This window comes from Mus caroli, unplaced genomic scaffold (assembly GCF_978045245.1).
Source record: "Mus caroli unplaced genomic scaffold, Mus_caroli_1 scaffold_16, whole genome shotgun sequence".
NCBI classification, from domain to species: Eukaryota; Metazoa; Chordata; class Mammalia; order Rodentia; family Muridae; genus Mus; species Mus caroli.
This window is the reverse complement of record NW_028227271.1, coordinates 81,886,118-81,913,855: the sequence shown is the minus strand read 5'-3', so window position 1 is coordinate 81,913,855 and position 27,738 is coordinate 81,886,118. Positions and strand designations below refer to the sequence as shown.

The 27,738-nt window shown below is 35.9% G+C and overlaps 1 protein-coding gene across 1 annotated transcript in view; it reads left to right on the top strand.

Annotated features, from left to right (window-relative positions):
- Positions 1 to 588: 588 nt before the first annotated feature.
- Cdh18 (cadherin 18) overlaps positions 589 to 27,738 on the top strand; it is a 917,427-nt gene continuing 890,277 nt past the window's right edge. The window contains exon 1 of the mRNA XM_029470124.2: positions 589 to 823. The gene's annotated coding sequence lies outside the window, so the exon portion shown is untranslated. The remainder of the gene's footprint in view (positions 824 to 27,738) is intronic.

Here is a 27,738-nt window from a genome sequence, read left to right as displayed (position 1 = left end):
ACTGATCTGAGATACAGGTTGCTGGAGGCATTGTTGTTTCTAGCCCTTAGGAGATTCCACTGTAGGTAGCTGTGCTGCTGATATATTGGAGTTCAAGAGATTATATTTACTCGTTAACATTCTGCAACATGTCTCAAATAATGAAAGAAATGGTGAATATGCATAAGAATGCATTTCTATCAGTTGGAAAGGAAGGGTTAAAGTTTTAAATGCAAAAATCTGTAATAACACTGAGCTGCCTTTGAGCCTCTGTTCTCTCAAATCCTATCGCTAAGGGAGATAAAATAATGAAAAATACTTGGCTAAACTGCTGGCAAAACTCTTATTGTTTGTACCACTCTTGGAAAAGGCTCCTGGGACTAGCAGTGGGATCCTTGCTATTGATTGGCTGGTTAAATAGGGGACTATTAGCTTCAGACAGGCTAGATTGATTACATAGCAGCAGCAGGAGCTAAGACTTAGAGCTGAGTGAGCATCAGGGGGAGAGAGAGAGAGAGAGACAGAGAGAGAGAGAGAGAGAGAGAGAGAGAGAGAGAGAGAGAGAGAGAGAGAGAGAGAGAGAGAGAGAGAGAGAATTGCTCTGTTGCTGCTGGTGCCAGATAATCCTGCTTCCCAGCTGCCTCAGTCAACAACTTACTGACTGCTTTTTCTTTTACAAAAGGATGTCAGCTCTGAGAGCCAGCGAGAAATAACAGACTTCACCTTGGAATAGCTCAACATACTCGTGCAGCATTAAAGCAGATTTCAAGAGAAAACAAGAATCAAGCCCTAACCCAGCACCTCTTCCTTTCTACATTGCAAAGAGAACAGTTTCATGCTCCAGGTAAGGAAATTATTACCATTTTTTTCCATGTGTTTCCTTTTAGACAGCCACAGTATGATATTTAGTAGCTAAGCTTGCTTTCAAAACTGAATTTGCAGAAGAGCATTAGAGTCAAATCTATAAAGTGTAATGGCATATGTTTAAATGAATATATTTCCAGGTTTTCCACAAGTGCATGCACTTTTTAATACAAACATCACATGATATGTTTATGCAGTACATTCTCCACATATGGAAGAGAATTTAGCCAAGTCTATCCTTAAAATAGTAAGGGCATTCTAGTGACAGTGTTCAAACATGTTCAGAAATATTCTTTCTTTGCTGTTAAGTAACTTTAATAATGGAACCTTGTCAAGAAAGACCGTTATTGCATGAACTGTAAGTTTAAATTTGACGCAGACATAGAAGCTACTGTTTGCTTTCGGTTTGCTATTCTTTCTGAAATCTATCTTCTCAGTTCAGCTTTAACTTTTCAGAGTAAGCAAGCTCTGTCCCAACAATGTGACATTAGGCTGTCCTTATATTATGGCTGTGTATGTTTTGTTGTTCTTGAAAGAGTCCCGTGCAAGGGAATGCAATCTGATTCCTGGGATGCTTAGGCATTCTGGAGTTCACTGCTGAGCTGCAGTCCTATCCATTAATATTTAAAGTGTCAGAGATGGTATGTGCAGGCAAAGGGCCTGTAAAAATATGTGCTCTTTCCAATATGAAATTCTCTCCTGGGAACAGGGTTTTAGAAAATGAATTCTCAAGAAATTGTTGGAATGGAACAGACATAAGGGCTGGAGCAATGCAGTATCGATAGAGGTGACTGACCTTAGGGTGTGGGTCAAAATATCAACTGCAAGGAGATAACATAGTGATGAAAGGGGTCTATTTCTTGCTTGCAGGAAGTAAAACGATGTGTGATATTAACATGTAAGGGTATTTACTTTTGGATCAATGAAAAGCTAATGTACAGTGAGAGTTTTACTGTCCTTTGGAGTGAAGTTCCCTAGATTGATCCTTGTATCAGAGAATATACCACTATTTGTTAAGTTATCAAAACTTTTGAGTATGTTATTCCAATTTTTAAATAATTGCAAGATTTCCAAGCCTCTTGAGAATACAATATTTGAAGTTAAGGACCTAACTTATTCTGACTGTTATATTTGTGGCTTTTATCACACTTTAGATTTATTTTTAAATCATATATGCAAAACATATTTCTTCATTATATCACATGTGTTTCAGTTATACTTTTAGATGCTTGGATAATGCTCTTGGTCATGACAATACATAAGAGGATAACAATAATGTGAATAGAAATTACATAAAATATGGCTTGGGTAGAAGCCATATAACTCTATCATTCTGTCTCTGTCTCTCTATTGCTGTCTCTCTGTGTCTATATCCACGTATCATGTAGCTATGGAGTACTGCTTATTAGTTTAAATTGAGTCACTGGAACAAATTTTTATGTTTTCTTTTGAATATTATGCCTAAGAATATATTACCAGACTTGGAACTGAAGGCATGCTAGCATATACTTTTATTGATGCAATAGAGTTTTCTAAAACAGAACCTCAAAGCTTGTTTTAAATTTGCTAAATCTATTACTACAATCAACATCCTGTGTTTATTATACATTCTGGGGAGTATGTCAAAATTGTGAGTAGCATTATGCAAATTTTATTTTATGCAAATTATTTGGTTTATCTTTTAAGAAAACATAACTTAGTTTCAAGTAAATGATTAATTTTAACAATATTATATCTTAATAATTTTCCTACAACAGTCTACAAATCTGTTTTTATAGTACAGTTTTCTTACTTCTTTATAGGTCATGTTGTATTATTCTATAAAAGAGACTACTCCTCAATTGTGTTGTATGTTTTTCTACGCTTATTTAAATTTTAGCATGGGTATATGTAAATATTTATAGGATTTTTCTATAAGAAGTACGCTCTTCTTTTAAAATCTTTTTGAAATAACATCATAAGCCCTGTACCTCTCACGTTCTTCCAACACTCTCAATGTTTCTTTTATTCTTCTATTATTTCTTATAAATTTGCAATTTCTTTTAGAATATTTGATGCCCCATGTAGTTAGCAGGAAATATTCAATGATTGGAGCAAGAGAGTTCTTATTAAATCAGCACTTCAATTTCCAAATATCTAATTAACATGCCCCCTGCATTCTTTATTTTTATTTTTATTTTTATTTGCAAACAAGAACAAGGAAGACTAGTGTCCTCGGAGTGAGACACCTAAAGAGTCATTCAGAGTCTGAAATATACATTTTACTCAATCAGTTCATCTTGAGTTTCTCTCCTCTCTCTGCCTTTGTGAGAGAAGTCGATTTGACCTTTTATTCACCTTCTCATTAACTCCCATAGTATCAGGTGTCTCTCCTGATTACTCATTTTAACCACGCTGAAACATAAATTGAGAAAGGATGTTCGCCTCTGTTTCTGTAGCTCTCTGAACCATTAGGGGGCTCTTTCTCCCCGTGTTATACTCCCCGAAGCACAGCAAGGTAATGCTACCTTCTTGCTGCATTTATTCTGCTTGGAAGGCATGAATACTTGAGACATTTTTCTAGTGCCACCCACAAAACAGAAACTTTTAAGGTTTGTAAGAAGTCCATTTTCAAAGTAAAATAAATGTCTCCTTTGCTTCTCATTCTTTGAATTTCTTAATGTATATAAATATTTAACCTTTAATAGCTTAAATATAACCATGCTCATTTAGTGAAATTTAAAGGTTAAGGAGAGACCATTATAAGTAATCTAAGAAACTTATTTTGGCATTATTCTCAAATATCTGTCCAAGACAAGGACTCTCCCTGAATGCTGCTTTTCAAGTACTCTCAGAAAGAGCAAAGAGAATCAAACTGAGAGAGAGGATTTTGTATATTAAAAAGTACAGGAGAACAGGAAAAAAAATGGTAGAATTAGTGTCAATGTACATGTGGGAGTGCATTTTTGAATTCTCAAATATTCTTTTTTTTTTCTTTTTGTAACTGTGAACTGTCATAGGCATAAACAAGATGTGCTATAACATCTGATTTTAGGAGAAAATGGTGGTCCTCATATCACTTTTAGACACAATTGTTCCTGAGCCTTACTGTGGCCTTCTTCCAGGAAGACAACCTGCTGTCTCCTTCTCTATTACAGCCTGAAGATGATCACTTAATGCAAAATTTTTTCAACACTCAACAAGACTATATGAGACAAACACAAGCAAACTTTTTGGTAACTTGATGCAAGGCTTATATTATTGATCTGCATATGTATATATCCTAAAAGGAATGGATATTAGAACTACCTGTTATAGGACATCTTAAATCTATCTAGATCAGCGATTCTCAGCCTGTGGGTTATGATCCCTTTAACAAACTTCCATCTCCATGAATCCATTTACACAATGATTCATAATAGTAGCAGAATTCCAGTGATGTAGCAACAAAAGTAATTTTGTAGTTGGGCATCACCACATGAATAGCTGGATTGTGTTAACTACAATAAAGGGTTGCAGCATTAAGAAGGCTGAGAACCACTGATCTAGATATTATTAAAACAAAACAATATAGTATTACTTATTGACAAGATTATGAATGAGAATTCTCCTACTGAAAATTCATTGCCAAACGGTATGAAGAAGGTTTTGGTAACTTTACATTTTTTTCCACAACATAGTCTGTTGTATTAAATAAACACAGGGTTGAAGATAAGAGCTAAACTTAAATATAATCAATGAATAAAATTGTGAAATTTGCATTTAAATGTGTATGTAGGTCAATTTTTGCCTAGAACAAAAAGAATAAGATATTCATGTATTCATGCTTTCAATTCAATCATAAGTGAAAATACCACTCACCTGATATGGAAATAAAGCTTTTCAAAATGTGTGTGTGTGTGTGTGTGTGTGTGTGTGTGTGTATGAGAGTGTATATGTATGTGTGTGTGTGAGTGGATGAACATGTGTGTCTTGGTGTATATGCAGTATATGCATACCCATGTATACATGTGGTATGCAGTTGTAACCTCCTCTCCATATATCAGAAGTGTAAGGAGACTATCAACTGACCCAGTCTATTATTCTCCACCTTATTCTCTTAACAGGAACTCTTGCATTGAACCTTGATCTAGGCTAGTAACCAGTAAACATCACTGTTCCTCTTACCTCTTATTCTGAATCCCATCTCTAGGTCTGGCCAGACAAGCTTGAACAATTTACCTAGCAATTTTTAAACTTAATTTATTTACTTATTCACTTTGCATCCTACTCACTGCCCCGTCACAATCACCCCTCCCACAATCCTTCCCCCACCCCTTCCCTTTGGGGCTCTCAGAGTCTGAATCATAACCAAAGAACATATAGTGGCTGTACCTAGGCCTCCCTAGTCATGAAGTAGATGAGTAACTTGGTCTTCATGTGGTTCCCGAACTACTGGAAAGGATGCTATCCCTAAAGTAGTTGCAGCTACTCAGGATGCCTAGCATTTTAAATGGATGTTAGGGATTTGAACTCAGGTTACATGATTGTGCAAAATGTATGTTCTTGTGAGCTATTTTCCTAGTTTGTAGAGTAGGGATGTGGGTGACATTCTACAGTAGGCCATTAGCACATGTAAAAAGGAAGTGAGAAGGTTCTAAGTCCAGTGCAATGAACTGAGTTTGATAATACTGCTTAAGCAGAAGTGTTTATATTTTATTGTTGCACTTTCCAGTGAAATGATTTCTGTGTTCTCTGAGATTATCTTTCAGTGTTATGATTTTAAAAGATATATTGATTTTTGACATATTCATGAAAATTATGTCTCTGTACCATATTAGTGCAATTACTGCAAGTATCTGAAGAGGGTATTGGATCACTGAGAAATTAAGTTAGGGATGTTTACAAACCATCAAGTGTATGCTGAGACTAAAAGCCATCCTCTGTATTAGGGTCCAGTGCTCTTCCCTACTGGCCAATCTCTCCAGATGAAATTTATTTTATATCATTTTTTTTTTAATTTCAACAGGTGTTCTTTCCTATGTTCAATATTTCCTTTCATTTTATCCCCAAAGCAGGTATCTCTGAGATCGATCTATCAGCTTTTCTTATTACATATCTGACTTTGTCTATGACCTTAGATATGTGCATGAGCTTTCTCTACCATGTTGTTTTCAGCTCATTTAAATTCTTCCTTGAGTCATGCAAGTTAATATTTGAATACTATTCTTCATAACATGAAATATGAATGAGAGGATTTGGGCACAGAGTTTCTTAGACTAATAGAAGATAATGAATTTGAGTATGTTACACTTTTTATTAATCGCAATATGGTGAGGGTAGGTTTAAGCATTGTCACAGGGTCTCCGCATGTATCAACGCAAAGCATGGGAAGAAAGTTCTAATTCTCACCTTTTTAAAACAGAAAAACATACTGAGATTGTCCAGTAATTAACAGTAACTATATGTAATAGATTTGTTTTCAGCATGCCAGGTGTGTTTCAGGAATGTTTACATATAATTACTTTAGAAATAGGTAAATTTTACAATAATTTTAGGTGTAAAGAAAAATAAAATTATGTGTCAGAGGCCTAGTACCAGCTATTATATGCTGCCTGGTTGGTGCCTAAGTGTCTCAGAGATCTCAAGTGGGGGCAGGGGCAGGTTAGTTTAGACTGCTGGTGTTGTCCTCCTCCACAATTTCTTCCACCCTTTCCCTTATTCAATCACAGGGCACCCCAACTTCAGTCTGTTGGTTGGTTGTTATCTGTGTCTGTCTCAGTCACTTGCTTGTGGGCCTCTCACAGGGGAGCCAGGCTAGGCTTCTGTCTGTAGGCTCACCGAAGCATCAGTAATAAGAGTCAGGCCTTGGAGCCTCCTCTTGATATGGATCCCAAGTTGGGCCTGGCACTGAACCTTCTTTCCCTCATCTCTTCTCCATTTCTGTCCCTGCATTTTTTTTAGACAGGAAAAATTCTGGGTCAGACTTGTCGACTGTGGGATGGCAACCCCATCCCTCCACTTGATGCCCTGTCTTTCTGCTGGAGGTAAAATCTACAAGTTCCCTCTCCCCACTGTTGAACATTTCATCTAAGGTCATTGACTTTGAGTTGAGACTCTCACCTCCCAGATCTCTGGTACATTCTAGAAGGTCTGGCACCTCCACCTCCCAAACATCTTGCCTTTTTGTGCCTGATATTGTAAGACCCCCGATGCTGGGCCTCCGCTCAAGTCCCAGGATGAGCTGGCCAGCATCCCAGTGTCCTGAGAGAAAGCCACTTCTGATGCAAACTGCAAGAGGTTTTATTATCAGCTAGCTGAGGACGAAGTCGCTCCACCATGCAGAGCAGGGGAGTTCAACAGGGAGCAGTGACAGTAGGGGGATTTTAACAGCTAGCTGAGGAGTTGAGAGGAGTTGGGAGGAGAGTTGGGAGGAGTTGGGAAGAGTTCTTCTCTTCCAGGTGTCCTTGGTGAAATTTACAAGGCAGGAGTGGGGAGTGAGTTCTTTCTGAATTTTTATCTCCATGTCCTCGGCACAGGAAGGCAGGCATCTCTGGTTGTACAATATAGAAACAAAAAGGCTTTTTGCTAGCTATAGAGAACAAAGAGCTTCTTTCTGGCTGTATTTTTAGAGATCAGGGAAAACAAGCTTGGGGAACATCCAGGGGCTTTACCTTCTAGAGAGAAACACTCTAAGTCGGGGTCTCACAATATCTCAAGGAATGTACCCTAGCTATTAGACCATTATATTTTTACATTCTATAGGTTTTGTTAAGATATCACATCATGTGTTCGAGAGATTTTCTCCACTCAGGGTGTCAGATATCTGCCAAAATAATATTCCGAGAATACATTTTATTGCCTTTTGCCTGACGTGTCTCTGCTTACACAGTATTTTCTGGGGGAATTCTGCCATTTGATTATTTTGTCCACTGCTTTGCCTTTAATAGACTTCCATAATGTTATAACCCATGTAAGGCAGTAAGTATAATGTTTTTTGAATGGCTCTCTTCATAGAGTATTATGAATTTTGAATTGTTTATATTTTTCCATTGTTTGATAGCTTATTTCATTTTTATTGCCAAATACTATTCTACTAAATGGTTGGAACAGTTTCTTCTCGTGCGTACAGTGACAACAATGTGCCTTGGTTTTTTATAATTTGGGGAATCATCGATCAATGTTCTGTGAACTATTTTTGGACAACATTGGTTTGTTTGTACATTTCAGCTAATAAAGGGAAAATTTTATGATTATGATTGCCTGACTGTGTGCTATCTGCAGTTTAATCTCATAAGAAACTATAAGCTTGTCTTCCTAAGATTGTGCTATTGTTGGGTTTCCAATAGTAAATAATGAAAGTTATTGTTCACATTTTTATCAGATTTTGGTGATTCTAGATTTTCATGTTATTAAAAATTACTTTAATTTTTGAGATTATACTGTAATTACACACTTTTATCTTTCTCAATTAAAACCCTTCTATATAATCCTCCTGGCTCTCTTTCAAAATCATGGCTTAACAGATATGCATATACTTCTTATTGTTTATACCAACTCATTCATTGTTACGAAAGATATCAAACAAATTTTAGTCTTCAGAATACATATTGATAGTCAACTGGCCATGCTGTTTTGGACAAATTATTTTTATATTTGCTAAACAAATGTAGGAATATGGAAGTTTAAAGCCTATGGAGTTCTTTAGTTATTTATTAACTAATATTATTTATAACTTATAATTAGAAGTAAAAAATAGAGTAACAGAATTAAATAGATACATTTTTACATGCAAAATATACTGGTAAAATGATTTATCATTATTTTGAGATTATAATATAATTACACCGTTTTCCATCTTTTCTCCCACCAACGTCTTGTTCCCTTTAAAATTCACTGTCCCTTTCGAATGTTTGTTGTTATATACACATGTGTAAATGGAGCCTACTTAATCTGTATAATGTTACTCTTACATATGATTTTAGGACTGAGTAGTTGGCATGCTTTTCTCTAGCTTAGATAATTTCTCCAATTCTCAGCATTCTTTAGATGCTCAAAGTTCTTAAGGGAAGTTGGAGGCTTCTTTCATTTCTCTGTACACTTTAGCAAATCTAGCATAGTCTTTGTTCAGCTTGTGTTTAGGCAGTCATGTTAATGAGACTTTATGGGTATAGCTTGTGACATTCCTAGGAGATACAATATCATAGCAATTCCCTGACTCTCTGGCTGATAAAATCTTTCTGCTCCTTTTTCAATAATCTTTGAGCTCTAGGTGCAAAATTTTATTACAGATTCATCCATTAGGCCTGGTTTACACAACTCCCTATATGTAAATATAGTCCTGACTCTGCGAGGCAGTGAGCAAGGGTTGGGATGGGAGGGGATAAAGGGAGTGGGAGAAAACATACATCCTGCCAGAGTTCCGGTGCTCTGGGCAGGCAGATAGGGAAGAACTGCTGCACTCTTCCATAGGATCCATGTAGGTGCCTGGCTGTGTGAAGCCACTAAATCCCTCAGTGGGTGGTGAACAAGGGACAGTTCTAGTACCAGGTTCTCAGCCTTGGGCATCTCATGCTGGACACCATGAAGAGCTGAGAACAGAATGAAGGCCCTGCGGGTGGCTCAGTCATCGCCAGGGCTAAATGGAGGAGAGGGCAGGGAGAAAGGGAGTCCTTGAGTGGTTCCCATGTGAGCATGAGTCCTTGGTCCAGCCAGTGGCTGGAGTGTAGGAAGGCCATCAGGCCGGAGATTAGACACAGCTCCTTAGGGGAAACCCTATCTCATATCATCTTTCAAGCAAGGCACAAGGCAGGCCTTGATGATCAGAGAGTCTATGGTTTTAGAGCTTTATTTTAGAAAGCAGGGGGAAAGAAAGACGGGAGAGGAGAGAGAGTGAGAGAGAGAGAGAGAGAGAGAGAGAGAGAGAGAGAGAGAGAGAGAGAGAGGCCGGCCATGGCCATGTAGAGAGAGGGGGAAGGGAGAGAGAGAGAAGGAGGGCTAGAGCAGAGAGTAAGAAAGAGAGCTTAAAGAGAGCAAGGAGGGGCCAAGCAGCTCCTTTTATTGTGGGCTGGGCTATCAGGTAACTGTGGGGAGGAACATACCTGGATATAGTCAGGTAACTTTGAGGGTGCAGTCTAGCCAGAATTCCAGAAGCTTGGGACATTGTCTATGTGACTTATAGTCACAGAATCATGGAAATGGGGGCTCTGTGGTGTCAGGCACCTGAATCTGGAAACATGGCTTGCTTTTCTGTCCTTTGTAGAGTTTTCTACTGGGTCACTGGAGCAAGCCTCATTCAACCAAAATAGGCTGCCTATCAGTGCCCCACAATCTCCTTAAGGAAACTGCAGTTTCCAATAGATGGAGACCATTACACAAATCTACATCTTGAGAATTTTTATGGTTTTGAACATAGAGCTTCCATTGTTAACTAAATGTATATTATGAATTAATTATATCCTTCCATTGATATTGTGTTACTATTATATGGAAAACTGATCCCCTTTTAAAGATGAAGAGTACAGTATCTGTCATATATTTTAATGTTTATTATTGGAAGAAATACATTGAAACTTGTACTACAAACAATTTTAACTTATCCTTGACTACCTTACAAATAAATGAGATTCTGACTATGGTTATTTTATTTCGAAAATTACTGGGGGGGGGGGGTCACCAGTAATCTACTATTTTAAATGCAGGCCTGGCTACCTTTGTAGTGGTAGACCACAGATACTTACTGTTTCTTGTGGTCATGTGCTCATGATTCCTCTCCACTCATGGCAGCATCCTCCTTTCTCTCTTTCCTCCTCTTTTCCCCCAGTCTCTCCTCCAACCAGGTCACTGCAAAACTTCCTACCTCTAATCACTCTAGTAACTGGCTGAAGCCAATTTTATTTAACCAATAGTTTTAAACCAAAGAATAATGTTTGCATGACAAAATCTCATGAACATAAGTCACTGGTAGGCCTAAACCTTTGAGTATAGAATTTAGCTTTACAATATATAGCAATAGACCAAACCATAACAGAAACTGAGGTTCTTAGTAAAAGGAAAGACATGACTTTTGACTATGGTCTCATGCTTTATGGGTTCTTTCCATTCCTTCTCCATCATCTCATTGGAGAGAGAAGACAGTGTAGTCTGTTGAACGGTCTTGTCTTCAAATCCTTGTATGCATCTGTGGAACTTATAAACATGAACAATGTCAGTTAACTTCTCTCTGTTGCTTCTTTAAATATAACATGTTAGTTTATCTATTATGACATTAAATATAACAAGAATATACCCTTAAAAATGAAAAGTGCTATAAATAAACATGTCCTTATACAGAAAATTGCAAATATTCCTCAGGAATAAATATAAAACTTTGTGGTGAAAACATTTTTAAGCAGAAATCACAAAGATAACAATTTAAGCTCTCTCTCTCTCTCTCTCTCTCTCTCTCTCTCTCTCTCTCTCTCTTTCTCCCCTGCCTCCCTCCCTTCCTCCCTCCTTCCCTCTTCTTCTCCCTTCCTCCCTCCATCTCCCTCTTTTCTCTCTCAGTTGAAAAGATGTTAATCTTGGAGCCAAATATTTGGATCACTTTCTTATTTTTGGAGCTTCCTAAATCAATGAACACACACACACACAAAAAAAAAAACAGTGTATCATGATCTTTTCTATCCAATGCTGTGTTCTTCTATGTATTTACATAAGTGTATTTATTCGTGTATTTATCCCCAGGAAGTTGACATATTCTGATTCTCTTAGGCATCATAAAATAATGTACACTTGGTTGTAATATTCCTTTTCATAAGCTTAGTTTTTGACTGAGAAGTATACTCAAGGTAATTTCTAATTTCTACTATCTAGCAATAGAATTCTTCTCACTTAAATCAATATCATTTTTGCTTTTGTCTGGAATCATAGAAAGGGCAGTTCATTTCCAAGAATATTTTTCTGACAAATTAAACCTAAAATCTACTGAGAGAAGAGCACTTTGAACTACAGCAGCAAAATTATTTCTGAGAGTAATAAAGATTTTTCTTTTTTGAAATCAAATTTCAAAGTTGTATTTTGCAATACATTTGTAAGAAGTAGAGCAGGACATATTCACTCACATCTAGGACTTTTCAACAGACCAAGATACACTGCATATAGATGGCACACATGATTTAGTTAGAACATTGCATCTCTCTCTGAGTGACAGAGTAAGGTATTCCCAGAAGAAGCAGAAAATGGACAATGTTTTTTTAGATTTGAGGTACATAAGTGTGGGCTGTTCATTAATTCTAGTCCTACGAAGAGAAAACTATCAAACTTGAAATGATTTTTCAACATTGCTTAACTATAACAGATTGAAGCATATATATGCATATATACATATATAAATATATAAATACTTGTGTGTATGTATATGTAAAATCTAAAAATCTTGTAAATATATAAAAATATCAAGGCCTTTCTGTTTTTGAAACTGTGTTTCATGCTATGCAATTCATTCATTTTGTTCTGTGCAATTCAAGTAGCCATGACAATGAATAAAAATAGACTAAGATCCTCCATCTACATAACAAGATAGAAAATTGCATCACTCATCCATCTATTCTCTTGGACATCCTTCCATCTCCTCTTCTGAGTGTCTGTGCTCAGGATAGCAAACAACATTAATACTTTCTTGAATTCCTTTCCTTAGATCCACTAAGAATATGATAGATTTTGAAGGCAAGTTTGAATTAAGGAACCCTTGTTTTACTTTGCTTTGGGCCGCTCTTGTTATCTTAGCATTTTCTTCACTGTTACACGATGTCTCTGAAACCTTCGCTTCCCATTTCTGTCTGCTTCTGAAACTCTCTGGATTCAGATCACAGGGACCAGGAAAGATGGAACATGGGTCTTTGTTTTCATCTGCCCCCACTCCTCCATCTTTCAGGATTTTACATGCTTTCAAGCAGCTGTCCCTATGAAAATTAAATATTTCAAAGTACTTTGTTTAACATATAAGAAGGAATTAAAGTCAGAAAGAGTGAATTTATACCACTGGCTTAAAAACATTTATTGTTACCTAAATGAAGTGAGAAAAATTATGAGGGAAGTTTCTCTTATTCTTCCATTCTTGTGGTTTTGGGCAGACTCTTTGTTACTTTATTCTTTACTTGTATTTTCAATCCACCAAGATATATATCAAAATCCCTTGTACTGTGCAAATTCTTGACTCAGCAGTGATTAAATCGAATTGAGACTGGAATTGAATACTAGAAACATGGAAATGGTGACTCAAATGGCTTATGCATAATGACTCAAGTTATTTGTGTGATCACGCCCTTGCCCTTGAGCAGCATTGAGGTTTTTGTTATTAGTAAATGGTGTGCAGAGCTTCTTTAGCATGCAATGTTTCCACTCAGTCAAGTAGTCAATCATGTCTGCTGGTGTTGATGAACAACCTCTAGAAGCATGGTTCCAGGATCCCTGTTAGCTCTTCACTGTTTAGTCTGTCTAGTTGTACAGCTGACTCTGAGATTGTAAGGGGGATTCATCATTTTTCTCTGTATTTGAGAGCTTAGAGGTAAGCAAGAAAGCAAGCCAAGAAAAGCACGCACATAAAAGCTTGGCTTTAAATCATTAGATCCGATTGTTTCAGGAGAGTCAGAAAGCTTCTAAGGGCAGTGGAGTGCTTTAGGGTTAAGCTGAGAAGCTTAAAACACTGAGTTTCCCTAAGCCTCTCTTGACATCCTTCCTTCTTTGCCTGAGGAGATCAAGCTGACCTGGCTTGTAAATAAAGTAGGAAATCACTGGAGGCCTGCAAAGGTCTCCCAATTTTCTTCATATTTACCCTTCCCCTATTTCCTGACCTCATTAGTTATACCTGTGGCTTACTATACCCTAGCAACATAGCTAATAGCATCTTATCTGAAATGAACTGCATCCTCTAAAACAACTTAAAAGTGTGTTAATTAATAATCCTAAAAAGGCTAGGTAATATTAGTAGATTCTTAAATAATTAGGTCAAAGTTGAAAAACATATCATACTAGATTTAACTAAATTTCATTTTCTGAATAATATACCAGGAATTTTAGTTCAATAGATATGATTCCATTCCAGAAAATGATTCCAAATTTTTATGTAGTTGGTGACTAAAATATGCACAAATTTCATTTAGTGTCCTTATATTTGAATAATGCAATAACAAGGAAAATAACCTTCTATGATTTGCTGCCTGGTGTAATTTTTTTTTAATTTATGAGTTATTTATTTGAAAGTTTTAATACATTAAAAAAAGCTATCATAAGGGGAAAAACACTATATTTTAAAATGTATTTAATAAATCTATTATATTACTTAGCCATAAGAAACACCATGGTTGTTACTTCTCTGCAGTGATGAGGTAGAAACAACTTCACTGTTGTCACCCATCGTTTGAGCTGTGGAAACCATGCAGCAAACCCAAATGCCAGAGGTGAGAGGAGCTACTTACTGTGTAAATTGAAGGAACAAAACATTAGTAGGAGTGTTTTTACATGAGAACACTGTTTAACAACATGTTCAAAAGTTGAACATGTGAATAAGAACCTTACATATAATCAGCACACATTTTTCAAACCCAGGGAATTAAAACCAATAACCACAATAACCTGTTCTTTTACTCAATTCCATTTTACTTTCTTACATTCCTTCTTTTTTTTTTTTTTTTTTTTTTGGTTTTTCGAGACAGGGTTTCTCTGTGTAGCCTTGGCTGTCCTGGCACTCACCTTGTAGACCAGGCTGACCTCGAACTCAGAAATCCGCCTGCCTCTGCCTCCCAAGTGCTGGGATTAAAGGCGTGCGCCACCACGCCCGGCTTACATTCCTTCTTGAAACAAAGAAAAGTAGACCACATTGTCATCAATTAAATGGAAACATAAGGATGATATTCTAGTCCAAATCATGTGTAGAAGAGTATAAAAGGAGATGCTGGATATGCCATTTAGACTCAAGCACATGAGTTCAATGTGCTCATCATGTGTGGAAAGTTGTTTGTGTGGCTTACATGCTGGCGTGAATGTCGCATTTTCTGTTCCAGTTTAAATAATATCTTTATATCTGAGATCTTTTACATACCATTGGAAAAGATTTCCTGTCAACACCAATGGGATATATTGTACACAAAATGGTCTGCTAAGTTTTTACCTGTATCATATCTAGCAGAGTACTAATTTGATTCAATGGGTTTCTCTAAAAATGAACATACAATGTTTGCTTTGTACGGAATGAGGGTGAAGCTTGAGAGGATATTAAGGGTAAAAATAATCAAAATACTATGTATAAAATTCTAAAAGAACAAGTAAGTTATAAAAACTAGTAAACAAGAGCACTGTTTGTTCAAGAAGCCATTGAGTTCTAGTATATTTACTTCCCAATCACACTATCAGCAAGATATTGATGTTTAGATGTTGTTCTTCATGTGATACAGAAACAGCAAACATGAAAAGAAACAAGATGTGGGTAGTTAGAGCATTATACGAAATGCATTCCTACATACTGTATGATTTATTTTCCAGGACAACTGTCATTAACCAGGAGCTAACAATAGCTATTGAGCAAAGAGTAGGCAAGACACTTATGGCATATAAGCAATAATGAATCAATAAACTAAACATAAAGCACTGGTCTACTGAATTATTATTAATAACTCAAAACAACCTTAAGTGATTTGACTCCTTTTGAATATTATGAAGTTGTAAACCGGTTGTTGTTGGGTTTTTTATATGATTTCACATCTAATTATGTTGTTCTTATTAGGTAATATTACTAGAATTTTTTAACATCTTCAATATTTTTAAAGGAATTTTAAATTATATAGAATATTTTATTGATCCTATAACATTACACGATGTTGTCATTTTATTGGCTATCCTCTAAACTTGATGGAAGACCTGATGGCTAAGAATTCCACATACTTGAGTCATTCAGAGACAGGAAGCTGGTTCTGACATGGAAATTTGATTCCTGTCATTTTAGTACTTGAAAGTTCTATGTACACCAATGGAGGAGAATATTAAATTGGTAGTCTTCTTCATTTGTGAACACTGAAAACTATAATAAATACTGAGCATGTCAAACATGCCCACTCTTGCAACATTGGTGACCTTGGAGAATATGAATGTTCTAGGAGTAATCAACCATCTCCTCATGGGCTTCACAGGTGGAATTTGTACATTACAGCATTAACAGAGCCAAAAAGCCATGATGAGCTATGTTGTATGGTCTGTGGAATAATCTTTTGTTATTATTTTGTAAATTAAACTCAGTATAAAACTATGTCTTAAGTTTATCCTTATAGCCATATATATATATATATATATATATATATATATATATATACACATCTCTATTGTTATCAAATAAACTATTTTATAGTAGAGAGTAATCAATATAAAGATGCACAACAGATCAATGTACAAAGATGAGTAACTATGGAGTGTGGAACATATATATAGCAACCCATTCCTCAAGATCTCTGTAAATGTAATTTTTATTTGCCTGATGTAATTGTCATGTAAGAGACATGTCATGCTGAACAGACTCATCCTTTCAAGCTCTTTCTGAACTCTGGCTGGCTGGTTCAATCCAGCTGTTCTGGTCTAAGTCCCTCTCCAAGGTCAATGATTTAAACTGGTTTCTCTCAGCTTCTAAGTGAATTTCTCTGTTTGCTGTCAAACTAACTCTGGTGATGATCTGTTCTAAACTTCTGGCTCCTCCTTATTCTTGGACTTGTTTTGTCTTCACCCGCATATAAGACTATCCTGGTAAAATCTCTCTCTCTCTCTCTCTCTCTCTCTCTCTCTCTCTCTCTCTCTCTCTCTCTCTCTCTCTCTGTGTGTGTGTGTGTGTGTGTGTGTGTATTGTGTTGTGTGTGTGAGTGTCTGGTCTCATGAGAGTTGAGCATATCCAATATCTGACTCATTCTGTCAAATCTTCCTCTGATTCATAACTTTTCTGGCCCCTTAATGGTCTTCCTTTTGAAACAAGGTGCTTTTTTTCTATAAACTAAACTTATCTACATTGTTTGTGATTAAAGGTGTGTACTAAATATGTCTGGATTGCAGCCAGATCCTTTGCCAGAGTACCCATGTTGCTGGATTAAAATTTCTCTCCAGATCTCTATCATTTGGGAAGAATGGCCAGGCATACTTTAAGAGCCAGTAGACAGCTTCACTGAAACAATAATTACTGGACACATAGGACCCTTGCACAAGTGAACTTGCAGTGAGTGTGACAAGGTCTTGAGTGACCACATGTATGAGGTCTGCCCAATATGAACCAAACAAAATTCCAGCAAAGCTAAGGAAGGAACATCGAAGTCTCACCCCTAGCTGAAGATATATTGGAAACTAAAGAATGTTGCTAAAAGAAGAGTCATATTTGAGAGACATAGCCACAAAGAGGCTGACCATATTCTACTAGATACTTGTATACCTGAGAAGACCAAGCACCATAATATGGAGTTCAGGAGAAACATTTTCATATGTATTTTGTCATTAACATGATGGCTTTGAGAAAAACAAAAATAAAAGGTTAATGGTGATATGTTTCTGTGTCAATTTGACAGCAGAGTGTGCTTGTTTCTATTTGCTACTTGACATAGGAACAACCTGGGAAGAGGGAGCCTTAGCTGATAGATTTATCAGATCTAGGATATATATATATATATATATATATACACACACACATATATATGCATATATATATATATATATATATATGAAATTGTTTGTTTTGCTTTGTTTTGTTTTACTGAACTTTGATGAGGATGATGGAGGGGCAGCGCACTGTGGACAGCTCTAGTCCTAGACCTGGGAGGTATTAGAAAAGTAGAATTTTCTGTACCCGTTACAGTTCCTACCATTATTTCCAGCAATACTGGACTGCGGCCTGAATATATAAGCTGAAACAAAAAAAAAATCCCCTAAGTTCTTTTGGTAGATGTTTTAAAACAGCAACAGAAAAGAAACTTGAACACACACCTAACACTACTGAGTAAACCCATTTAAGTATTTTTATTAGTTAGACACCAATTGATAGTTTATTTGTATGTTATGTACTAGCTAAGGAGTGTAATATTGATACTAAGCAGTCTTTCAGTTGTTGCCATATTTTATTTCTAGTCATATTCTAAATGCATTACTCATTAAATATTATGTAATGTTATTTGGTTATAGGAAGAAGTTAATGTTTCTCTGTTTATCAACAACACTTTTAGATCACTTAATATCAATTTATTTTTACTTATCAAGAATATATCACATGTTATGTATTTAGGTAGAAAATAATTTGTTATGTTATCATAAACTTGAGTATTTATGAAAAATCATAGCATGTTCTTTTGTTCATAATTAACCATTTGAATGAAATGAGTCCTATAGATCTAACAATTCTTCTCTAGAAACTTAGATTTTCAAATAAAAATCCCAGGGTAGATCCTGCTTTGAACCTTTTGTGAAAAAACATAACATTCTTTTTTTAAACACGGATATAAGTCAGCAGTTAAAAAATCATTAGATATGCTTTAGTAACGAGTTGCATGCAAAGCTCTGTTTAATCATTAAGCTGGAATTATTTTAATTCACAGAATTTTCTTCTACTTCACTTCTCTTTATTATTTCTCCCCTTGAAAAAGAACCCAGAAGGATGTGGGCCTTATAGTTTGTCAAGCTAGCAGAAAAACAGAGACTCCATCTCTAACCAGCTGTCAAATAAGAATTGGGGGATGGGATAGTGGCGGTGCAGAGGGGAAACTGGGAAGGGGGACAACATTTGAAATGTAAATCAATAAAATAACCAGTTTTTAAAAAGTAAAAATAAGGAGTTAACATAGCACCTGAGATTGTCCTGTGACCTCACATTGTAGCTATGTATGTGTCTGTACACACACACACACACACACACACACACACACACAGAGAGGGAGAGGGAGAGGGAGAGGGAGAGGGAGAGGGAGAGGGAGAGGGAGAGGGAGAGGGAGAGGGAGACGGAGACGGAGAGGGAGACGGAGAGGGAGACGGAGAACAGAGATGGAGACGGAGAACAGAGACGGAGACGGAGACGGAGACGGAGACGGAGACGGAGACGGAGACGGAGACGGAGACGGAGACGGAGACGGAGACGGAGACGGAGACGGAGACGGAGACGGACTGAAACAGAGACAGAGAGACACAGAGAGAATATAAAGGAAGAAAAGAAGAAAGAATAAATGAAATATGTCTTAGTTCTCTCTCTGCTCTCAGGATGAATTACTACACAGACAACAGAACCTTAGCAGGTGCATGCCCTATAGCTTTAGATTGCCCACACTGAAGAACCATAGGCTGAAAACCTATTATTTACAATAGCTCAGATATCTTGATATCTTTTGATCTATTTTAGCGATACAACGAAAGCATTTCTCACAGGGACTCTGACAAGGATACTTAGGGGAATGGCTTATTAACCAGAGATGTCTCCTAGTTTGCTCTGATACTGAATTTGTTTTGATTTTTAATAGATAGTAGTTTAGTTTTCTCGTTGTGTTGTTTAGACATTGCCTCACTGGATTTGTATGTGATTGGTTGTTTAATCCATGGAAATGTATTTTTAAAAGTTTTTTGGTTTCTAAAAATGTATTTGGGTTGAGATTTTTATTCTCACATAATAAAATGCTAAAAGTTAATTATAAGTGTGATTATCCATCTACCTATGTAAAGTGTCTGAAAATAGAGTGTCCTCTATGAATTTCTAAAAGTCATAAAAGACCTGGAGCACATTTTATTTTAGGACAAGTCCCTTTAAAATCCATGTCTCTGATAAAGTTTAGAAATCTGTGACAGCATGGGACCTGATGGCTGGGAAGTGCTGATTCAGTCCTTGAGTTTTCCATGTCAAGTTCTCACCTGCACTTAGCAGCTGTTTATTGCTTGGTTCACTGAAGCATGGGATGCTGAACTAAGCCACAGGTCAATAAAGCCATTTGCAATGATCAACCCTCTGAGAGAGGTGATGAATCTACCAAAACTCTTCCGGGCTAAAGAGAGATTTTTGCACTTAAGGTAGTAACATATAATCAAATGAATCAGCAGTCTGCGTATCTACCTAATTAATTTTACTACCTTTGGGGAGGCATGAAACAAACTTTAATGCTTCCTCTTTTCCTTCATTAGTGATGTTAGTGGTTTGACATCAAATTCTGCAGACAACCTTTAATCCCTGCCCTTTTATGTCCTTAAAGAGTGATTTCTTGATTTTTATATATTAAAGCTTTTATTCATTATGTTTTCATATCCCTCTTGTTTCTCAGCAGTATTTTTATTAGTTTGCAAAAAAACATTTTGTAATACTTCTAAAAAGAGATATTAATACTTCAATGCAAGCATAAAAATTACTTTTGAATGCTTACTAAATATCATAATATATATATATATATTGCATGATATATTAAATTTAACACTCATAATAATAAACCATACTTAATATTTTGTGTTTTACTTCATTTGTTTAATAAAAATATTTAGAAGTTCATTATAGAGAGTTCATAGTTACATAGTATTCAAAAACTAATAACAGTGTTTCAAATGAACATAATCATTTCATTTCCAAACAATTATGTCATTTAGAAATAATTTTCATAAACTAACATTCATCTGCTAAAACTTTAATATAACTTAAAATTTTAAAATTGATATTGAATGATAATCCACAATTGTCAAATATAAATATATTGGTTTGTTACACTCATATATCAATCACAAGATTATCAAACAACAAAATGACCTATTTTTAAGTCTCACGCAGTATGGTAACACAGTAACAACTGACATCAGTTGTCTCACATAATCATATGTATTCCAGGTTCAAATGTTCATACCATGTTATTTGCTAGATAATAGATTACATTTAAATATCTAATTTGGATGAAGATACATATAATAAGAATTTTAGAATTTTTCAGCTTGAATATTTTATAGAAGATTTTTCTTTGTAAGTTTTTTAAACTTCATATTGGTGATATAAAAAAGTTGAAAGTTTTAGATAATTTAGGTATTTTATACATATTGCTCTTAAACAGTGATTAGGCTCTAATGAAACCTAACAAGTCGACAGGTATTTTTATCAGCACCTACTTTGCTAAGCCACTGTTAGAGGTGTTTTGTAAAATTATCATTTTATGTAAAACAGAACCTTGGCACATGCAGTTGTCAATCATAAAATCTGAATTAAATAGGTGTTTAAGATTGTAATATGTATTTCTCTGGCTATATGCCCCAGTATAGGGGAATGCCAGGACCAGGAATGACAGTGGCTGGGTTGGGGAGCAGGGGGAGGGGTGAGGGGATAGGGAATTTTCAGAGGGGAAACGAAGAAAGGGAATAACATTTGAAATGTAAATAAAGACCATATATAATAAAAGGGGGGAAAAGAAAAAGAAGACTGTAACATGTAGTCAAAATAGTGAATGGTGTATTTAAAATCATTGCAATTCACAGAATTAGTGGAATCTTTGGGTAAATGTGATCCCACAGGCTCTAACCAATAGAAATCTCTAGGATATGTGGAAAGAAAATGACAAAGAGACATTCCACTCAACTGCATTTGATTATTTTAAATCATCTTCCCTATCATTTTTTACACAATGGAAGATCCAAGTCTATACCATGAATTCTAAAGATTCCTGGGAAATCATCAGGCCCACATGATAGTTCTATGAATTTATTAAATATTTCACCATGTTCATCTCTTTTTCATTAAAAATTGTTCAACACGGGAATGAAACTGCATCATTTTAAAAGCTGAAAAATCCCTCCCAGATTTAAGGTCAAAAACATTCTGAAATCACTAAATATAAAACATTTTCAGCACATGTGTCTCGATTTCCTGGGAGCTTGAGGTAAGCCAGTTCCTCTGCATCACTCCCCTTTGGCACTGCCAATTATGTCTACAGTTTCCTACTCCAAATGTTCACGCAGTGCCTCAGTAAGTCACATTCACTAAACTTCATGCTAGATCCTGTCCTCATCTCAAAGTTCCTCAGGGCTCCTCTTTGATTTCCTTACCTTATGCCACTACCTAGGTTCACTTCCTGTCCTATAGGTCCACATAGAGGGAATTTTCAATAAATCAATAGAAGGAAACTTCTCAAAACTATAGAAAGAGATGTCTGAACAACATGTTAAAAAAAAAAGGTCTAGAGAACATCAAATAGAAAGAGGCATGAGAGTTTGAAGCAAGGTTGCAGCAAGAAAAAATACATTTATACATTATTCAAAATTATTTATTTTAATACTTTTTAAGTTTCAAGCTAGATTTATTCATGAGATATGTAAAGTAGAGTGTATATGAATTAAGTGTTGGTATTCGGAATGTAAACAGAGTCTATGAATATTAGAAGGAGATGAAAACATGTGTTACCCTGAACATGAAGAGAAATTTACCATCTAACTTATTGTGCTTCATGCTAGTTGAAGCACACGGATATGAGAAGACAGAGAATAGTGAGCCTCTTTTAAGAACTGTCTGATGATGTAGACCTGATTTTATAAGAAGGCTGATATTCAAGCTAAGGACAATTTATATTGAAAGCTCCTCAGAGACTGTGACTTCTGATTTCCCACTCCCCCCACACAAGTGACTGTTCTGAGTCCTGTTAAGAGTATCAAAGCTGCCTTCAGCATATCTGCTGCTAAGTATATATACCACACTTTTAATCAGGTGAAGTTCTTTTAGTTCTGCTGAACCTTTTGATGGGAAACTGACTACAAGTACTCTTAGCTTTCAATCTGTCAGGACAGTATGAAGCAAATTAAATTGCTCTTAAAATACACTCCTAGTTCTTAAACAGAACATGAAAATATTATGTATGGAAAAGGTAATAACTCCTGTATGTAGAACACCTTTCAGTGAAGAATGCCTTCAGGAAATCACAAGGTTTCAATGTCTGCTTATACTATATGTTACTGATGTAAAATAAAATGACAAGATGATATTCTGTTTTTGGTACAAAAGAATGGATGAGGAAACCTATATACAGAAATTTTACATAAAATGGATCTATTTGAAAAAGAGTGGACATTTTTTTGTCTAGAGTTGTACTGAGTTGAAGAAATAGGGCACAGATATATGCAAATGTAAAAGAATCTTGAGAAATTATCTGAAATTGTAGAAGAAATTTTGCAGGAATCAGCTGTTGATTACATATAATAGAACAACTATTAATATTGGCTAGTATTATATGAGAGTAGAATTAAGAAGAATATAGCTTTTAAAAAATTTTTTCTGTATTAAAAATAAAAATTGTCCACAGAGACAATATATAGAGCAGTATGTATGGGTACAAGAGAGAAAGATGTGTGTGCATGCACACACACACACACACAGGATGGGGTTGGGAAGACAGAGAAAGAGAATATTGTTAGTCTCTTTGTTTTATCAGATTATTAAATGAACTTCAGAACTTCATCTTTGTGTCATTATAAGACAATTAATTTAATAGGTTCCTTCTTAAGCCATCATACTTTCTTGTAAGTTCCAAGAAAAGATATTTGTTAAGACACTGTTGGGGATGTGATTTGTACCTCCATGATCATTTACACTTCCACTGCAGATCCCTGCCAACAGTTGATTCTTTGACTGGTCAGTAAAGAGCCAAAGGTTGAGTAAATACACACAGACACGACTTTTAGGATTCCTGGACAAGAAATGCAGAGGAGAGAGGGGAGAATTGTCATGACAGGGAAGCCAAATGATCAGACTTAAGAGCTACAGGAAAGAAAGCATCAAGCCATGCAAGGGTCAGGGAAGTATCACCAGGGGCCACTCTCCTGACTGGGTCAAGGGCAGCAGAGATGAAATAGATTTAGCAAGTGTTAACTCAGGAATATAGGAGGGGAGTGTATTAGTCATGTGGAGGTTCCGGAGTGGCCCAGCCATTGAGCTAGATAAGGCATATTAAAATACAAGACTGTGTGTGTGTGTGTGTGTGTGTGTGTGTGTTTCCATCCAAGATCTACAGAATCTGGGGCAGGTAGAGTGAAGCAGGTGACCACCAGTCTGGAACTCAGAGCAGTTTAAAGACTTACCACATCAAGACACCAATATTTTACCACTTTGAATGTGCCTATCAACATGGATGAAATAGTATTTCATCAGGATTCTTGATCTGAAATATAGCTTTCTTATTTGAAGTATATTCCTGGAATAAAATTTTATAATGTTATAATGCAGTCAATAAACACTAGCTATTGTTCCTATTGAAGCTCTTTGTGTGAAGTATTCTGGCTCTTTTGCCAAGAGCACAAACTATAAGAAAGACTTTATTATCTGGACAATCTTCAAATAACATCAGTGCTAAGGCAAAACAACTTTATATAGATTAAAATTATATGTAAAAAGTAGAATATATTACTTTAGGACATTTTCTTACTTATTTTCAATGTATCTGTAATATGAATTTATATCTTTTTTGAAGCGAACCACTGAATTATCAAATTGTACAATTAAACTATTATAATTTCCAACATTTGAAAATACTGAATATAAGATTTTTAACTATGGAAAATGATAAATTGGTTTTCTTGGTACACATATATACCCAAATTCATATATTGGTTCCTATATATGAGCATATATCATTTCCTTTATATTTTTCTTGCAAATATTTGGCAAACATGATAGCTACTGTCTGGTATTCCTTGAGAATTTACTAAGATATTTAATTTCACTTTATGTTAATGCCACTATGTATAGAGTTGTACATATTTTTCTCATTAAAGTAAGTCATGGCTATATGTTAAAGAAAGATCTAGCAATTTGGCTATTTGTTGACAACAGTTTGATCTGAACAGTATACACAAAGTAAAATGTGGAAGATAACCCCGTGAAAACCCTCTCATGTCAGCAGCAAAGCACAGACACTCATTAAGAAGCAAAGGCCACCCCTGGAGGAAGTTCATGATTAAAACAGGGTGTATTTATGTATTTTTTTCTTTCTGTTTTTATTAACACTAAGTGGAAATCAGATAGTGGCCCATGACCCAGAAGGCAGAATTATAAGCACAGATTTAAACTGAAGTAATTTAATGAATCACTCACTTCCTTAACAAAGCTAGATGTTAGCTAAGAAAGCACTTCAGACCTTTCTTTCAAAGGAGTTTTAAAAGTTATTGGGTTTTTACAATTGTCTGAAAGTTGAGAGCTGATTTACCACCACCCCCTTTGGACACATTTCCTGGTGACACAAATCTCTTAAAGAAAATAAAAGGCTCATCATTAAGGAAGAATCAGGGAATGGAGTCCAAATAAAAATTTTTCAGGTAAGATTTATCTCATGGCAGAAGTTTCATATGAGAAAGACATTGACAATTGTTCCCAGTGGCTCTTTTGCTTATGAGTCTATTATTTCAGAGCTTCTTGGTGATATATGCCTGTGTTTTATTGGCTCCTACAGCACATTTCTTCTCTCTCTCTTTCTCTCTCTCTCTCTCTCTCTCTCTCTCTCTCTCTCTCTCTCTCCCCGTGTGTGTGTGTGTGTGTGTGTGTGTGTTTAGCTTTCTCTATCCCACATACATAAACACATTTATCCTCACTTTTTTATTGAATATTCTGATTTGTACTGTTTATCCTGTTGGAGGCAATTTTATCTACTATACATGAATATCCTTTATCATTTAACTAGTGACTTTTCATGCTATGTAATAAGTATTTTCTTTCAGAATGCCTCATGGAGTTCTATCCATAAACCTGTTCAGTTATTCTTAGGTAGATATTTTTGTAGTCCTTACTGCAGAAGTAAATGGAAATTAGAAATCATCTATAAGCCACTTTTGCAAATTCAAATGTTATTTCTTGCCATATAGTAAGTTTCCTATGATGAAAATTTTATTATTAAATGTTACGCAGTTGTGGCTATAACTCAGTGAGTAGTCATATACAGTTATGTATGACATATATAAAAATATACACAAATGGTAATGATAGTGACTAGAGTTTAACTTTCATGAAGTCCAGGATTTTATCACCAGAACCACCAGACCCTACAGGTTCTGACTCACATCTTTCATCTAAGTGCTTAGTATATGGAGAGAGAATGACTCAATGTAAACCTGGCTTATGTAGTGGTTTGAAGATCAAATCAGGATACATAAGACCCAATCAAAACAAAATCAATACCAAAACTAAACAAATTCAATAAACTACACCAAGTTTATAAGTATATAAAATTTCTTCTCTTTAACAGTCATATTTTAATGTGATTTTCCATAAACACTGGAAAGGTATGGATCTTAGTTGGAGACCTTGTTTATACAATTCGGTTTAGATCATGTTCACTGGAAATCCCTTTGATTCTTCCTAGAATTCACTTCACCTGTATATCCTCCTACCTTCATATCTTGGTTTTGTAGGTTCAGTAACCCATTTATTCCAGCCTGTGCTGACCATATACTTCTGCAAAGCTCACCCACTGGGACATGATAGACTTACTAGGAACTACACAGAACCCATGCAGGGAAACTCATAGGTGAACCTACTCTTATTTTGCTGACTGTACAGAGTAAACAAATTGCCATCAAATATTGTACCTATCTCTATGAACATTCTTAGAACTCTCAGACCTCACCAGAGATGTATACTTTTGCAGTAGATGCTGTTCAATACAGAAACATGTGGCTAAAGTTAAAAGAATGCATGACCTTGGAAGGATTCATTGCAAATGAAATAACTAAGTTACAGTTACTCCCAAGGTTTGGGAATTCTCACAGGAGAGGGGTTGGATAGACTCTAGTTGAAGATCCTGAGGGAAGAATGAGAGTTAAGTGGTATCCTCTGGACATGCTCTGTACATGACACTTAGCAACTCTCAGCAGCTGTGTTTGACTGCAGGAGGACAAGGCAGCCAATAATTGATCACTAAGTAGAAAGTGTGTGGTGCACCTGTCCTCCATACTGAGGAGCAGGCAACAGTTGTGGCTTCTAGGTGAGAGAAAGTCATCATTCGTGTCCTTTTTCTATTAGTCATTTTATTTGTTTATATTTCAAATGATATTCCCCTTTCCAGTTACACTTCCATTAACCCCATTCCATTCACACTCTCATCCCTTCTCTTTGCCTCTATGGGAATGCTCCTCCACCCACTCACCCATTCCTGCCTCTCTGCTCTAGCATACCCCTGGGGTATCAAATCCTCACAGTACCAACAGCCTCCTCTCTCACTGATGTCAGATAAGGCAATCCTCTGCTACATATGAAGCTGAAGCCATGGATGCCTCCATGTATATACTCTTTGGTTGGTGGTTTAGTCTCTGGGAACACTGGGTGGTCCAGTTAGTTGATATTGTTCTTCCTATGGGATTGCAATCCCCTTCAGCTCCTTCAGTCCTTCCCAAGTCACTAAATATTGATTCATATTTTATCCCTTTAGTCAGTTTTGCTCCAAGGTACTTGTTCTAGTTGACCTTTACATTGTAGTGGTCGCCAGTAAAGATATTGGCTTTTTAAAAAGTCTGTATTGTTTCTTTTTATTTATTTCCTTATACCTGGGTAAATAGTCTTTACACCTCTGAAATCATTTTATATCCCAGGCTTGTTTCAGGCTTTGGATTCAACTTCTTTAGTCTCCTATTGTGTTCCGGATTTAAAGGTTATGTTCAAGTGCTTATAGTTCTAGTCTCTTAAATGTAGTTTTGTTGTTATTGTTATTGTTTTGTTTTGTTTATGATGTGTGTTCCACAGCATCCATCATGACCATGGTATATTGTCTTGTGGTTGACCATTTTTCTGACTTCTGTGACACTTCACATTTTCTTTTTAAGACTTATGTGGTGTTGTATTAGAAAGTGGTAGATTTTTTTTCCAGCTTCCCATGCCCAAGGTCTTTAGTTCCTATGCATTACTTGAACAAGCATAAAATAGTATAACCCAAATAGTATAACCATTAAATCCTGGAATAACCT